This window comes from Dipodomys merriami, unplaced genomic scaffold (genome assembly GCF_024711535.1).
Source record: "Dipodomys merriami isolate MVZ:Mamm:240054 unplaced genomic scaffold, mDipMer1.0.p SCAF_588, whole genome shotgun sequence".
Taxonomy (NCBI): domain Eukaryota; kingdom Metazoa; phylum Chordata; class Mammalia; order Rodentia; family Heteromyidae; genus Dipodomys; species Dipodomys merriami.
The window spans coordinates 230,460-239,230 of record NW_027206166.1 but is presented as its reverse complement, the minus strand read 5'-3'; the positions used below and the strand labels follow the sequence as shown (position 1 = coordinate 239,230).

Here is an 8,771-nt window from a genome sequence, read left to right as displayed (position 1 = left end):
GATCCAATATGATAATACTAGGAGACTTTAACACCCCAGTCTTATCCAAGGACAGGTCTACTAACCAGAGGATTGGCAAAGAAGCTACTGAAATAAGTGAAGCCATACTTCAAGCGGAACTGACATTTACCAAGTATTTCACCCTAAAAACAACACAGTACACATTCTTTTCAGCAGCTCATGGTACTTCCTCCAAAATAGACCATATCATAATTCATGCAAAGAACTTAAGCAAATTAAAGGGGATTGACATAATCCACTGTATCCTATCTGACCGCAGTGGAATCCAGCCAGTTCTCAATAACAAAGCATACCGCAGAAATTACTAAAATACATGGAAATTGAACAGCACACTTCTAAGCAATGCCTGGGTAATGGAAGAGATTAAAGAAGAAATTAAAAAATTCCTAAAACTCAATGAAAATGAAAATACTTCGCAAAGAAACTTGTGGGACACAGCAAAAGCAGTCCTGAGGGGCAAATTTACTGCCCTCAATGCCCACATCAAGAAAATAGAGACAGACCAACAAAATAATCTCATGTTGCAATTAAAACAGCTAGAAAAACATGAAAAAATGGAACCTAAATTTACTAGACAGAGCCAGATAACTAAACTATGAGCGGAGAATATTGAAATAGAGATTTGGAGAATCATAACCAATATTAACCAAACAAAAAGCTTGTTGAAAAAATAAATAAAATTGATAGACATTTCGCAAGACTGATTTGAAAAGAAGAGAAGAAACCCATATTAACAAGATGAGGGATGCCACGGGAAAAATCACAACATGTACCCAAGATTTCCAAACAATTTTAACGGACTACTTTCAAAAGTTATACTCGCTAAAGAAAGAAAACCTGGCAGAAATGAATGCATTTTTAGAGAAATACATGTTGCACAAATTGAGCAAAGAAGAAGTAAATCAATTAAATAAGCCAATATCCTACAAGGAGATACAGAAAGCAATCAGAAGTCTTCCAACAAAAAAAAAGCCCACCCACAAAAAATAAAATACGTAGGAATTAACTTAACCAAAGAAGTGAAGGAACTCTATGATGAAAACTTTAAAAACTTGAAAAAGCAAACCAAAACAGAACTTAGTAATGGGAAAAACACCCATGCTCCTGGATTTGGAAAGATCAACATCGTGAAAATGGCAATACTTCCCAAGGCTATCTACAAATTCAATGTGATACCTATAAAAATTCCAACCTCATTCTTCAAGGAAATAGAAGAGGCAATCCAAAAATACATATGGGACAATAAAAGACCACGAATAGCACAAACGGTCCTCAGTGGAAAGAACACTGCTGGAAGAATATCAAAACCAAATTTCAAACTCTACTATAAAGCCATAGTAATCAAAACAGCTTGGTACTGGCACAAGAACAGATCTCAGGACCAATAGAATAGAATTGAAAACCCAGAAATGAACCTACAGACCTAGAGCCATCTAATCTTCGATAAGGGAGCTAAAAAAAACAGAATGAAAGAAAGACAGCATCTTCAGTAAATGGTGGTGGCAAAATTGGTTAACTACATGTAGAAAACTAAACCTAGATCCTTATATATCACCCTGTACCACAATCAACTCCAAATGGATCAAAGACCACGGAGTCAAAGCAGACACTCTGAAAAAATTACAGGATGGAACAGGAGAAACCCTAGGTCTCCTTGGCACAGGCCGAAATTTTCCTAATAGAGACCCGGAAACACAACAAATCAAAGAAAGGTTGGACAAATGGGATTACATGAAGTTGCAGAGCTTCTGCATGGCAAAGGACATAGCTAGCAAGATCAATAGAAAGCCTACGGATTGAGAGAAGATCTTCACTAGCCATACAACGGACAAGGGTTTCATATCTAAAATATACTTGGAATTCAAAAAATTAAAACTCCCAACAACAAATCCTCAAAGAAACAACTGCCCAATAAATATGTGGGCTACAGCCTTAAAGAGAAACTTCTCTGAAGAAGAAAGAAGGATGGCCAATAGACACAAGAAGAAATTATCAACCTCCCTAGCCATAAAGGAAATGCAAATCAAAACAACATTAAGATACCACCTCACCCCAGTTAGAATGGCAAAAATCAAGAACTCTAATAACAACAAATGCTGGAGGGGATGTGGACAGAAGGGAACCTTACTTCATTGTTGGTGGGAGTGTAAACTTGTTCAACCAGTTTGGAAAGTATTATGGAGGTTCCTCAAAAGACTCCATATAGAGCTCCCCTATGACCCAGCAATCCCACTTTTGGGCATTTACCCAAATGTTTACAAACAAGACCACACTAAAGCCACCAGCACAACCATGTTTATTGCAGTATTACTTACTGTAGCTGAGATATGGAACCCATCCTGATGTCCCTCAGTAGATGAATGGAACAAGAAAATGTGGTATATATACACAATGGAATTCTATGCCTCCATCAGAAAGAATGAAGTTGCCCCATTTGTTAGGAAATGGAAAGATTTGGAAAAAATATATTAAGTGAAGTAAGCCAAGCCCAAGGAATCATAGGTCCCACGGTTTCCCTTATTTGCAATATCTAGTATATGTATGAGTCAAGTTAAAAATGCCAGATAAGGTGATGTTAGGAAAATGAACCCTAAGATATGTATTCAAATGTTTATTTCTTTCACGTGATTGTTTCTAACGCATTAGTAAGATCATTTCTTTGTTACTTTGTATGTCTCTCCCCCACAGTATAACCCATGCTTTCACTGTTTTCATGTCGTTATAATTTGTGGAGGGGAAGGGGAAAAACAAGTCATTTAAATAAGGATACAGGTCGACCCATTGCAACAATAAGTACAAGTTGTCATGCCGAAAACGAACTTTACAACTTTGGTGGTGGGGGAAGGATTGGGTGGGTGGGCGGTGGGAGGATGGGAAGAGATGGGAAGGGGAAACAAAGGAGGAGGCTACAATGCTTAATAAGAAATATACTCATTATCTTGCCCATATAATTGCAACCCCTCTGTACAGCATTTTAACCGTAAAAAATAATAAAAAAATTAAAAAGAAAGAAAAAAAAGCCTAGGACCAAATGGATTCACAACAGAATTGTACAAGACCTTTAAAGAAGAAATAATACCTATACTCTTCAAGTTTTCAGAGAAACAGAGAAGGAGGGAGCTATCCCAAACTCATTCCATGATGCCAATAACACACTCATCCCCAAAACAGGCAAAGACCCAACAAAAAAAGAACTACAGGTCAATTTCCTTGATGAACACAGATGCAAAGTTCCTTAACATAATTCTAGCTAACAGAATCAAGAAACATAAAAAAATACACTAAAACCAAGTAGGCTTCATCACAGTGATACAGGGATGGTTTATCATACGTAAGTCAATAAATATAATCCAAACACATCAACAGAGCCAAGGTCAAGAATCATATGATTATCTCCACAGATGCAGAAAACGGTTTTGATAAAATTCAACATTCATTCATGCTAAAAGTTCTGGAGACAATAGGAATAGAAGGAACATTTCTTAAAACATTAAAAGCCGTTTATGACAGACCAATAGCTAATACTATACTTAATTGGGAAAAGCTACAACCAATTCTCTTAAAATCAGGAACAAGGCAAGGATGCCCACTGTGTCTACTCCTGTTCAATATAGCCCTGGAAACCTTAGCCAGGTCAATAAGGCAAGAAAAAACATTAAAAGGATCCGCATAGGGAAAGAAGAAATTAAACTATAGCTTTTTGCATATGACATGATACTATACCTTCACAATCCCAAAAAATCCATCCCCAAACTCTTAGAAATCAAAAATCACTTCGGCAATGTAGCAGGATACAAAAATCAATCCAATAAAATCAGTTGCCTTCCTGTACACTGACAATGTACAAGCAGAAAGGAAAATAAAGGAAGAAACCCCATTCACAATAATCTCCCCTAAAATAAAATATTTAGGAATTAACCTAACCAAAGCTGTAAAAGAACTATTTAATGAAAACTATAAAAAGTTAAAGAAAAAAATTACAGAAGACACTAGGAAATGGAAAGACCTCAAATGCTGTTGGATAGGCAGACAGTATAGTGAAAATGGCAATACTGCCTCAATTAATATACAAATTCAATGCAATTCCTATTAAAATCCCAATGATGTACATCTCTGAAATACAGAAAACAGTCCAAAAATTCGTATGGAACCACAAAAGACCTAGAATAGCCAAAACAATTCTAGAGAATAAAGACAACATGGGAAGGATATCCATGCAGCACTTCAAACTCTACTATAGAGCCATAATAACAAAGACAGCATGGTACTGGCACAAAAACAGACCCAAAGACCAATAGAATAGAATAGAAGATCCAGAAATAAATCCACATGCCTACAGTCAGCTGATATTTGACAAAGGAACCAAAGACAGAAAATGGAAGAAACGCAGCCTCTTCAACCACTGGTGCTAGGAAAACTGGGTGGCCACATGAAGAATAAAAGTGGACCCCAGCATATCACCATACACCAATATCAACTCAAAATGGATTAAAGACCTTAGCATTAAACCTGAATCTTTGAAACCACTTCCGGCAGAGTAGGAGAGACACTTGAACTTATAGGCACTTATAGGCACAGGAAAGTATTTCCTGAACAGAGTCTCAGGGTCACAACAAAATGGAGTGAGACATGACAAATGGGACTACCTTACAATAAAAAGCTATAGCAAAGCTATAGCTGTAAAGCTATAGCGATCGCAACCAAGCTAGAAAGACAACCAATTAATTGCGAAAAAATACTTACCAGCAATATATCCGACAAGGTGTTAAGAAACACATTAGGAAGTGTTCACCATCCCTGGTTGTAAAGGAAATGTAAATAAAGACAACCATGAGATTCCACCTTACCCCAGTCAGAATGTCCCACATCTTCAAGTCAGCCAATGACAAATGCTGTAGGGGATGCAGAGAAAGAGGAACCCTGCTACACTGCTGGTGGGAATGTACACTTATACAACCACTTTGGAAAACAGTCTGGAGAGTCCTAAGAAAGCTAAATATTGACCTCCCTTATGACCCAGTCATACCATTTCTAGGCATCCATCCTGAACAACAGGAACCAGTATAAAAGGACACATGCACCTCCATGTTTATTGCCGCACTGTTCGTAATAGCCAGGATATGGAAACAACCCAGATGTCCCACCACAGATGAATGGATCCCAAAATTATGGTATCTATACACAATGGAATATTATTCAGCCATTAGAAATGACAAAATAATGGCATTTGCAGGGAAATGGATGGAGCTAGAAGGTGATCATGTTGAGCAAAGAAGTCAAGAGCATTGAGACCAACAGTACATGGTCTCCCTGATAAGTGGATGTTAAAAACAAAATGTTAGGTAATACGACATATTTAACAGGACTTAGGAAACAAAGGACTTTCACTCATCTGGTCAAATCTCTACTAAATAACCCCATGCGGCTGATCACATGTATGGTATATATGTGCACAATGAAGGGGAACCAGGAAGACGACATAGAAATAGAGGAAATCAGGGAAAAATTCATTAGTTGCACTGGACATTGACCAAAATGAACTAAGCAAGTTAATGGCAGGGATAGAAGGGAGGGAACATGTGGGAAAAGGGAACAGCTGATGTTATGCAAAACAAAAGAAATGTACATACCAACCAATGTGGAAGAAATAACAGTATCGCAAAGCTCATGGAACTCATAAATGTTATACACTGTGATAGACAATTTTCTCCAGAAATGTTAGAATGTGTTTGTGATTTTTACTGAGTGTCACTATCCCACAATACTGTGAAATTAGGGAAATTATGTAACCACTTAATTACAATAAAAAAGCAAAAACTCTCCAGAAATCATTATAGATATACAACTAACCCTTGAATACATTTTGACATCAAAGAAAGGCAATTGACTTGGAAGACTTCCATGAAATCCATGAATTGTTGCAGTAAGCTATTGTTGTTAGTTGGATTGTGAAAATATTTTGTATGGAAACAGAATGAAATGGCATTTTTGAAATTTAAGGAACTTAACCGAACCATTATGACTTAGGAGAGCAATTTGTACAGCCTTCCAAAACTTCAAAGAGGTAGTGATACATACTTATCCTTTTGGCAATATCAAATACAGTTTCTTCCAAGTTGTTCTTCAGACCTGATTTGACATAATGGTTCAACAGAAGCAGATCCAACATGTCTTTGCTAACTCTATTACCATCAGCAAGATGCAAGGGGGCCATTGGTATCTCCATCATGATGAAGTAAGAAAAAAGCCACTCTATTATTATTCCACATATAAGCACTGCACAGGGTTGTCCAGCCATCTACAGTTATTGCATGAATATGTGCCGCTTCAGCCACCAACTCATAGACAGTGTCTAAGTGTCCACTGTAGGCTTCTTGATGAATATGGGTATACTCATCGTCATCCCTAGTATTCACATGAGTGGCCTTTATGGAAAGTAGTCTCTGCACTGTAATAACCTGATTATTTTCAGCAGCCAAAAGAAGAAAGTTGCCTGGATCTTTCTCCATTTTTTCTTGCAATTGATACCATTCCTCACTTTTTCATCATGTTCCTCGTCTTCATCAGAATTGCCTAACCAGAGACTTTGAGTGACAGTGGGAATGAGGTGTCCAAGTATTTCCCTAATAGTTCAAGTTAGTTGAACTGTTCAGAAAAATCCGGTGAATTTTCTGCATCTGTTTTTTCACCATGATTTATTTTCCTTTTTTATATTTTTACTATTCGAAATTATTCTAACTGGAGAGTAGGGAATTGATGGAAGCACAGGATAGATTTTCCTCCGTATTCAAAGATACAGACTGAAAATAAGGACCAGTGGTGTCTTCATGTGCAGCTTATTCTAGGAATAATGCCTTCTATATAAATGATTTGGGAAATGGCAGAGCAGAAAGTAAAATGATGCAACCAAAAATATAAAAGCAAAATAAATTATGATAATTATAGAGCAATCCTATTATTTATGAGAAACATTAAAGGGAGAGGAAGAGAGACAGATGTGCAATGTCCTAGATAGCCACAAATGCATGCCTCTGATCAATATATAGAGCAAGCAGAATTTTATGTTTTAAAAAGATAGAAATAGAATTTATGTATTTACTTGAATTTGGTAAATACATTTTTAGCAGCCTACATGAAGAGACATAGGTTTAATCATATTGCAGACAAGAATCTAAATCCTTGATAATTCTAGGAACAGATCTGAATGAAATCAGTTGAATCACACCTTTCATGTACAATGAAGGAATAGGTCCAGGCTATGAAAGCAGCAAGAGAAAGCAGGCCAATGTATCTGTGACAAAACTTTGTGGAAAATGATATTGAGGATTACTTACTGTTGATCCACTTGCACTGGAAGCATGATTCTGAAAAATTGCTTGCTGATTCTCAACTATTTCTTTGATCATTATATTCTCCAAAAAGAAAGAGTGAGATTTAATTGATAGCAAAGTACTACTAATACATTTTGATTTCTCATTAAGCACCTTCAATCATTGAAACCACATGAAGACAATAGACAGGCCTACTTTTTTAGATGAAAACAAGTGTCTTAAAAAAAAAACAAAGAATGGAAGTAGTCATGTAAAGGACTTCTATTTTAGTACTACATTATATATTTTTTTCTAATGTTGGGTACCAATAAATAATGGATCTATTAGAAATCTCTTAAAGCTCATATGTCCAATTGTGAATTCTCTTATACTATATCATGATATTTTTTGTGTGTGTTCTTAAGAAGAAATTTACATTACTAACTTGAATTTCTGACAGGACAGTATCATCACTGTACATCTTGCTTCTATACTCTCATTTTTAAATTACTATCTAAGTATGTGCATTAGATAACAATAGAGGAAAAATAGAAGCCACACTGTTGGCTCATGTCATTAATCCTAGCTAATCAGAAAGATGAAGTCTGAGGATTGTGGTTTGTAGCCAGACCAAACAAAAAAAAAAGTATTAGATTCTGATTTGAAATAAACCAACAAAAGCTAGAACTGGAGCTGTGGTACAAGCAGTAAAATGATATCCTTGAGAAAACTAAAACAAAAAAATAACAAATTCTGGGACAGAGACAGGCCCTGAGTTCAAGCCTTAGTATTAGCACCAAACAAATCATTGAATTAATTAGTTAATTAAGTAATTAAATATAAATTAAGTGGTCACATGTGGATAGGCAGGTAAAATGTAACATCTGTGGTGACTGGATTGTGTATTTTTTTGTAGTAAGGCAAATTATTATTTGTACTAATCATTAATTTTTTTGAACTTTTTTTGAATTTAGCATGCATGTATAGGTGTGTGTACATGTGTGCATATGTGTGTATGTGTATATGTGTGCATATGCTGTTGCAATGTTGCTTGCCAGTGTGGACAGGGTGAGGCTGAAAAGAGCTGAATTTGTTGCAATGTTTTTATGTATCAGTATTCTGTCATGTCATTTTGTACATTTTATTTGTCAAATAATATCATCAGAATCAAACGATTTACAATATTAAGTTAGATGAAAGAGAACGCTTTCAGCTCTTATTATATGTTAGGTGAGAAGATTCAGACATATTTAGGTAGTAAATTAGTGCTGGAAGATGACTGTCGGTACAAAATATGTATTTGACTTCTTAAATTTGTTATACTTTTAACATATGCTCATGGAGTAAGTTTGACCAACTGGACCAAATAGGTATTGCTCTCTGGTTATTCCCGTGAAACACAAAGTGGATAAACTCTTTCTGGCTTTCTGTTGAAAATAA

General features: G+C 36.0%; 1 pseudogene; it reads right to left on the bottom strand.

Annotated features, from left to right (window-relative positions):
• Positions 1-6,037: 6,037 nt before the first annotated feature.
• Positions 6,038-6,702, bottom strand: LOC138813116 (ankyrin repeat domain-containing protein 49 pseudogene; annotated as a pseudogene).
• Positions 6,703-8,771: the final 2,069 nt, after the last annotated feature.